The sequence below is a fragment of the Mandrillus leucophaeus genome, unplaced genomic scaffold (genome assembly GCF_000951045.1).
Source record: "Mandrillus leucophaeus isolate KB7577 unplaced genomic scaffold, Mleu.le_1.0 Scaffold341, whole genome shotgun sequence".
NCBI classification, from domain to species: domain Eukaryota; kingdom Metazoa; phylum Chordata; class Mammalia; order Primates; family Cercopithecidae; genus Mandrillus; species Mandrillus leucophaeus.
The window spans coordinates 175,370-182,562 of NW_012103599.1; the positions used below are offsets into that span (position 1 = coordinate 175,370).

The 7,193-nt window shown below is 41.8% G+C and overlaps 1 protein-coding gene across 1 annotated transcript in view; it reads left to right on the forward strand.

Moving 5' to 3' along the window:
• Nucleotides 1-240: 240 nt before the first annotated feature.
• Nucleotides 241-7,193, forward strand: part of INADL (InaD-like (Drosophila)) — a 475,627-nt gene continuing 468,674 nt past the window's right edge. Inside the window, exon 1 of the mRNA XM_011988948.1 lies at nt 241-385. The gene's annotated coding sequence lies outside the window, so the exon portion shown is untranslated. The remainder of the gene's footprint in view (nt 386-7,193) is intronic.

Consider the following 7,193-nt stretch of genomic DNA (forward strand, 5'->3'; position numbering starts at 1 on the left):
ATTGTAGAAAAATTGGAGAAAATTTTCAAAAAAGGAACTAAAAGTACACAAACTCTCTACTATTGAGAGGTAACCACTAATAACATTAGGATGTATTTTCTTTCCGATTGCGTTTTTAAAGTTAAAGAGAAAAATCTGTATATATGTTCTCATAGTGAATTCGCATTTAGAACTTTGTGATTCTGAGACAGTGGCTCAGCATTTTCTAGTTCTTACAACTGCATTTTTACTTAACAGCATTTAATCATTATCCTTACACTGAACAGCCAGCAGTCTGAATTTACTTGCTTTGTTAAAGTTTAACAAGAATACATGAGGTTGGGGAAGCCAAAGTGGGATTTAATTTGTTCACTTAAAACTTTGCTCCCCTTGGTGAGCCAACTTGGTAAGTTTTTTGAGAAACGGGACCGATCTGCCTTGGTATTTGCATGACCATTGCTATGTTTTTTTCCTTAGGGTTTTGTGTAGATTTGGATGCCTTTTTTAAAGCCCTTATTTTAGGTTCTGGTGCAAATGGGGAGAAGTTTAGTGCCTATCAATACCCTTCCTTTTAAGTCAGTGGGATAGATCGATGCCGAAGATGTGGAGCTCACTTATTTTTTGTGTTTGTACAGCTGTCCAGCCAGTAAAGTTTGGAGACAGGGAATTGGGTCCACTTACCATGTAACGCTTGACAAGTCATTTAATTCTGGTCCTCCAGAATCTGGTCCCATTTGCAAATGGTCTGCCTTATAGAGATTTGGCAAGGTTGAAAGAAAATAATGTTCAAGAATGTGTCTCGTAATCTGTAAGCTATTATTCTCCTGCTTTTTGTTCCTCCCTTATGTTTAATTCCAGTAAAATTATGGAATTGTGATCTTTTTATTGGGAAGAACTCAAGTTTGTGAGTGCTCTTACTCAGATAGTTACTTTAAGAAAAGGCATAGAGACCATATGAGCTGAATTGATAAAGAATTCTTTTCTAAAAACACGGTGGAGGAAGAAAAAACAAAAACAAAACAGGAATCTTTCTGAAAAGGTATAGATTAAAACTTTACTACAGTAAGCCACTCTCACACATGGGCATGGGCCACTTTATATTGGGTTACTTAGGATTGAAATGTGCTGTAAATGCACAATACACACAATATTTTGAACAGATATCTTGTAAAGGAAACTGAAATATCTTATTTTTATTTTTTGAGACACAGTTTCACTCTATTGCAAAGGCTGGAGCCGCCTCCTGGGTTCAAGTGATTCTCGTGCCTAGTCTCCCAAGTAGCTGGGATTACAGGCGTGTGCCACCATGCCTTTGCTAATTTTTGCATTTTTAGTAGAAACGGGGTTTCACCATGTTGCTCGGGCTGGTCTCGAACTTCTGACCTTGTGATACACCCACCTCAGCCTCCCAAAGTGCTGGAATTACAAGCATGAGCCACTGATCTGAATATGTTTATCCGTAAGAGGGTTTAGTTTACCAAAGCAGTTACACTCTTATGTGTATAATGCCTTTTATTATTATTATTATTATATTTTTGAGACGAGTCTTGCTCTGTTGCCCATGCTGGAGTGCAGTGGCTTGATCTCCGCTCACTCCAACCTCTACCTCCCAGGTTTAAGCCATTCTCTTGCCTCAGCCTCCTGAGTAGCTGGAACTGCAGGCATGCACCACCACGTCTGGCCAATTTTTTGTATTTTTAGTACAGATGGGGTTTCACCATGTTGGCCAGGCTGGTCTTGAACTTCTGACCTCAAGCAATCCACCCACCTAAGCCCTGCAAAGTGCTGTGATTACAGGCGTGAGCCACCGCACCTGGCCATGTAAATGGATTTATACTCCAAATTATAGGTCCTCTCTGTAACCTCCTCCCTTGTACTCACTACAATGGTGAAACATTTTATTTTTTAGTCTTCTCAAAACTAACTTACTGATTATACATTAAAATCTCTGCTACAATAATTTAATTATTAGCTTTTGCAGTGCTATGATCATGGTTCACTAGCCCTGACCTCCTGGTCGCGAGGGTTCCTCCCACCTCAGCCTGGACTATAGGCATGTACTACCATGCTCAGCTAGTTTTAGTTTTTGTAGAGATGGAGTTTTGCCATGTTTTAAATCATTTTGATTGAAAAGAGATGCTAATAGTAGCTATCATTTGTTGAATGTGTACCGTGTGCACATTCAGCCAAATGCTCTAAATTATGCTCTTTAGTCTTTTCAACATACATATGAAGTAATTTTTTTTTCTTTTTTTCCCCTGAGATGAAGTCTCACCCTGTCACCCAGGCTGGAGTGCTGTGGTGCCATCTTGGCTCACTGCAACCTGCATCTCCTGGGTTCAAGCAATTCTCCTGCCTCAGCCTCCCAAGTAACTGGGATTCAGGTGCCCAACACCACGCCTAGCTTTCTTTCTTTCTTTCTTTTTTTAATTTAAACAGAATTTCGCTCTTGTTGCATTTTTAGTAGAGATGGGTTTCATCATGTTGGCCAGGCTGGTCTCGAACTCCTGACCTCATGATCCACCCGCCTCAGCCTCCAAAAGTGCTAGGATTACAGGCATGAGCCACCGTGCCCAGCCATGAAGTAATTTTTTATTAACTCGTTTTTACAAATAAGGGGACTGAGGTGTAGGGAGAGTTAAACAATTGGCCCGCAGAGATTTCAAAGCTCATAGGCTATAGAATTTCCCGTATTTCAATAATTGGCTATTGAATCAGCTGGCAAAAAGTTCACTACTGAAGTAGACATTTAGTTCTAATCCTGTTTTTGTGTTAGTGACCGATAGGAAATGATCTAAATTCTCACCAACAGGAGATTGAGTGAAGAAAGTATGTATTCCTACTGTCGAATGTTACTTAGTTGTTACAGTGGCTGAGGAAGAACTGCTTATATCATCATGAGTAACATCCCCAACCCCAGCCTGGTTTTTTTTTTTGGAGTCAGGGTCTCACTCTGTCGCCCAGGCTGTGGAGTACAGTGGTGTGATCATGGCTCACTGCAGCCTAGACATCCTGGGCTCAATTGATCCTCCTACCTCAGCCTCCCAAGTAGCTGGGAGTACAGGTGTGTGCTACCACATCTGGCTAATTTTTAAATTTTTTGTCAAGATGGGGTCTTGTCATGTTGCCCAGGCTGGTCTCAAACTGTGGCTCAAGTGATCTGTTTGCCTTGGTCTCCCAAAGTGCTGGGATAACAGATGAATAAATCTTAAAAATGTAAAGTTGACCTTAAAATAGCAAGTTGCTGAAGAATAAGTATACAGTATGATGTAATTTATATAAAGTTTAAAAATCTGCTGAACAATAATATTGTAAACCAGGACAATGTGTGTTTTAAGAATTTCACATTTGAATTTTGTCTATATTGATTGCTTGCATTTGGGAAGCTGCCTCATAGTTCAAAGAAGTTAATGGAACCACTGTGAGATTAACATTCTCTAATGCAGGTTGCACTCTTAGAACCAAAGCAGACCAAGGTCCTGCCCTTGCTTTGACCCTTTGCACGCCTTCCTTGGTTTGGTGGATAGCTTTTAGGCCTGGGTCTATGGGCTTTCAGGGACAGGTGAGTTCATTTCACTTTAGCTTCCATTATTAATAATTAGTAAGTGTGGCTTTGACAATAGGGATTGGTGGGCAGGGCTTCTGCCTGGTCTCCCTTGGGGTTATTTTCTGGAGCTTTTTTTTTTGAGATGGAGTTTCACTACTTTTGCCCAGGCTGGAGTGCAATGGTGTGATCTCGGCTTACCACTCCACCTCCCAGGTTCAGGCGATTCTCCTGTTACTGCTGCTACTGAGTAGCTGGGATTACAGGTGCCCACGACCACGCCTGGCTAATATTTTTGTATTTTTAGTAGAGACAGGGGTTTCTCGATGTTGGTCAGGCTGGTCTTGAACTCCCAACCTCAGGTGTTCTGCCCTCATCGGCCTCCCAAAGTGTTGGGATACAGGCATGAGCCGCCGTGCCGGGCCCGTTTTTTGGAGCTTCTAATGAAGTTCCAGGACATAATGTGGTAGAAGAGGGAGATGAGTTAAGCGAATGTTGAAGGTCAGGTTGTAAATGTTCCCTCCATTTAAAATGTGAAGTATTCTCTCATTTTTAAAGTAGTTATCTACTAAACAGTCACTAACAGTGGAACCCCTTCCCCATGAAATTAACTCTCTCCAATGGCATCTATGTTTCCTTGCTTTGTTTTTACCTTTTTTGATAGCATCCCTTTCCCTTTTTTATTTTATTTTACCTTTTTTTTTTTTTTTTTTTGAGATGGAGCCTCACTCTGTTGCCCAGGCTGGAGTGCAGTGGTGCACTCTCCACTCACTGCTTCCTCTGCCTCATGGATTCAAGTGATTCTCCTGCCTCAGCCTCCCGAATAGCTGGGATTACGGGTGTGCACCACGACGTCTGGCTAATTTTTGTATTTTTAGTGGAGACGGGGTTTCACCATGTTAGCCAGGCTGGTCTCAAACTCCTGGCCTCAAGTGATCCACCTGCCGTGGCCTTCCAGAGTGCTGGGAGTACAGGCGTGAGCCACATGCCCGACTCCTGATATGACCATGATTTCTGGGGAGAAGTTGAGAGTGCACAGTCTGCAGTATGGGTAAAATCGAACAGCATTTTTGAGGTGGAAACGAATCATTAGTGAATAGTATGAATGCCCAGGTCTTGTTAATGGGGACTGGCTACCTGATCAGAGACCTCTAAGTGTGAAAATTGCCCAGATTTTTTTGTCACCGTTGCTTGTTGGAGAAAGCTGCTACCAACCAGAATACAGAAGCCTACCATAGACAGGGTGTTGTGTCTCTAGCCTGTAATTCCAGCACTTTGGGAGGCCGAGGCAGGTGGAACGTCTGAGGACAGGAGTTCAAGAACAGCTGATCAACATGGGGAAAGCCCGCCTTTACTAAAAATCCAAAAACTAGCCAGGTGTGGTGGTGCATACCTGTAGTCTCAGCTATTAGGGAGGCTGAGGCAGGAGGATTGCTTGAACCCAGGAGGTGGAGGTTGCAGTGAGCCAAGATCGCCCCACTGCACTCCAGCCTGGGCAACAGAGTGAGACCCTATCTCAAAAAAAAAAAAAAAAAAAAAGGGCTGGGTGTGGTGGCTCACGCCTGTAATCCCAGCACTTTGGGAGGCCAAGGTGGTGGATCACCTGAAGTTGGGAGTTTGAGACCAGCCTGACCAACATGGGAAAACCCCATCTCTACTAAAAATACAAAATTAGCCAGGCGTGGTGGCTCATACCTGTAATCCCAGCTACTCGGGAAGTTGAGGCAGGAGAATTGCCTGAACCCGAGAGGCAGAGGTTGCAGTGAGCCAAGATCGCACCATTGCACTCCAGCTTGGGCAACAAGAGCAAAACTCCATCTCACAAAATAAAAATAATAAAAGAAGGCTACCATGTAACAGTTTAACTTTGTTCCTACAAAAGTGGCCAAGTTATAGGCAGAGTATTGATATGCTTTGGTTAACTTTGAATAATTTAATGAGAAAATTAGCGTGAGTTAACTGAATTATTCTGAAAAACTGACTCTGTTTTCATTTCTTTCTTTTTTTTTTTTTTTGAGACAGGGTCTTGCTCTGTCACCCAGGCTGGAGTGTAGTGGCGCCATCTCGGCTCACTGCATCCTCTGCCTCCCAGGTTCAAGCTATTCTTCTGCCTCAGCCTCCCGAGTAGCTGGGATTAGAGGCACCTGCCACCACGCCCAGCTAATTTTTGTATTTTTAGCAGAGACAGTTTCACCATTTTGGCCAGGCTGGTCCTAAACTCCTGACCTTGTGATCCGCCCGCCTCGGCCTCCCAAAGTGTTGGAATTACAGGCATGAGCCATGGCGCCCAGCCTTCATTTCATTAAAAAAAAAAATTATGTTCATTGAAGCACTATTCACAAGTTTTTATTTCAGATTCTGAATTTAAAGTGGTGTCTTTCAACTTCAACATTTCCTGAATGTTCACTGTCAGGGGGATTTAAACATTGCTTAAACATTGCTTAGGCTTAAGCAATGTTAAGCAAACTGTCAGGATTGTTCTGGAATTTATATATGTTTCCAAAATTCCAGGGATATCGTGGTCCAAAATATAATATTTTTATATTTAAAGTGTTGGGAAAAGGTCTTGTCATTTGCTAGGAACACAAGGCTAGGACACCTGACTTGAGTCTGCATTTGTATAGCAGCAGATGTATTTATTTGAAGTACAGGTGAAGAGCAACCATTATTCTTTGGCTAGGAAAGTTTGTTTATCATTTAATCAGTACTTCCTAAATGCTGAACTTTGAGGACAAAAGAATGATAATTAGACACATCCTGAGCTTTGTACTGCAAAGGAAACAATAGAAACTTAAAGCTTCAATTTTTGAATAACTTCAGAAATCATGACTATATTTATGCTTGACATTGATATTTGCACTTGATATTGATCAGCATAAATATGATTATATTTACACTTGCTCATTGATTCTTCCAACTCCTTGGTTCAATGAGCTCTGGAAAATTCCCACTGGGGAGTTATGTGTGGTCTAATGGTGACCTGCCCAATTCACAGGTGTGGTTAGAGGCCGAACACCTGTTCTTTCCCACAGAGATTGCAAGTGATCTTTTTCTCCCCAAATTTCAGCTTAGACATATCATATATCTTAGTAAATCAGTGGGGAGTTACATTCTTGTGAGGTGCTGGGAGCTCAAAAAGCATGTTTTGCAGAATCCTTACTTTGCCTAAATTCTTGATTCTGTTATATATATTTTATTTTTATTCTTTTTGAGACAGAGTCTTGCTCTGTCACCAGGCTGGAGTACAGTGGCATGATCTTGGCTCACTGCAGTCTCGGCTCACTGCAATCTCCACCTTCCTGGTTCAAGCAATTCTCCTGCCTCAGCCTCCCAAGTAGCTGGGATTACAGGCACGCATCACCACGCCCAGTTGATTTTTGTATTTTTAGTAGAGATGGGGTTTCACCATGTTGACCAGGCTGGTCTCGAACTCCTGACCTCAGGTGATCCACCTGCCTTGGCCTCTCAAAGTGCTGGGATTACAGACGTGAGCCACCATGCGTGGCTTATGTATTTTATTTATTAAGTTTTTTATCTTAATCAGATCAAGAGTTTAATAAAATATATATAATAAATATAATAAAACAAATAGAGAATATAATTTAATTTAAAATTAAATTTCTTTCTCTCTTCAAATGCTTCATTAATTGCCATTGGCCTAGGCCTTGGG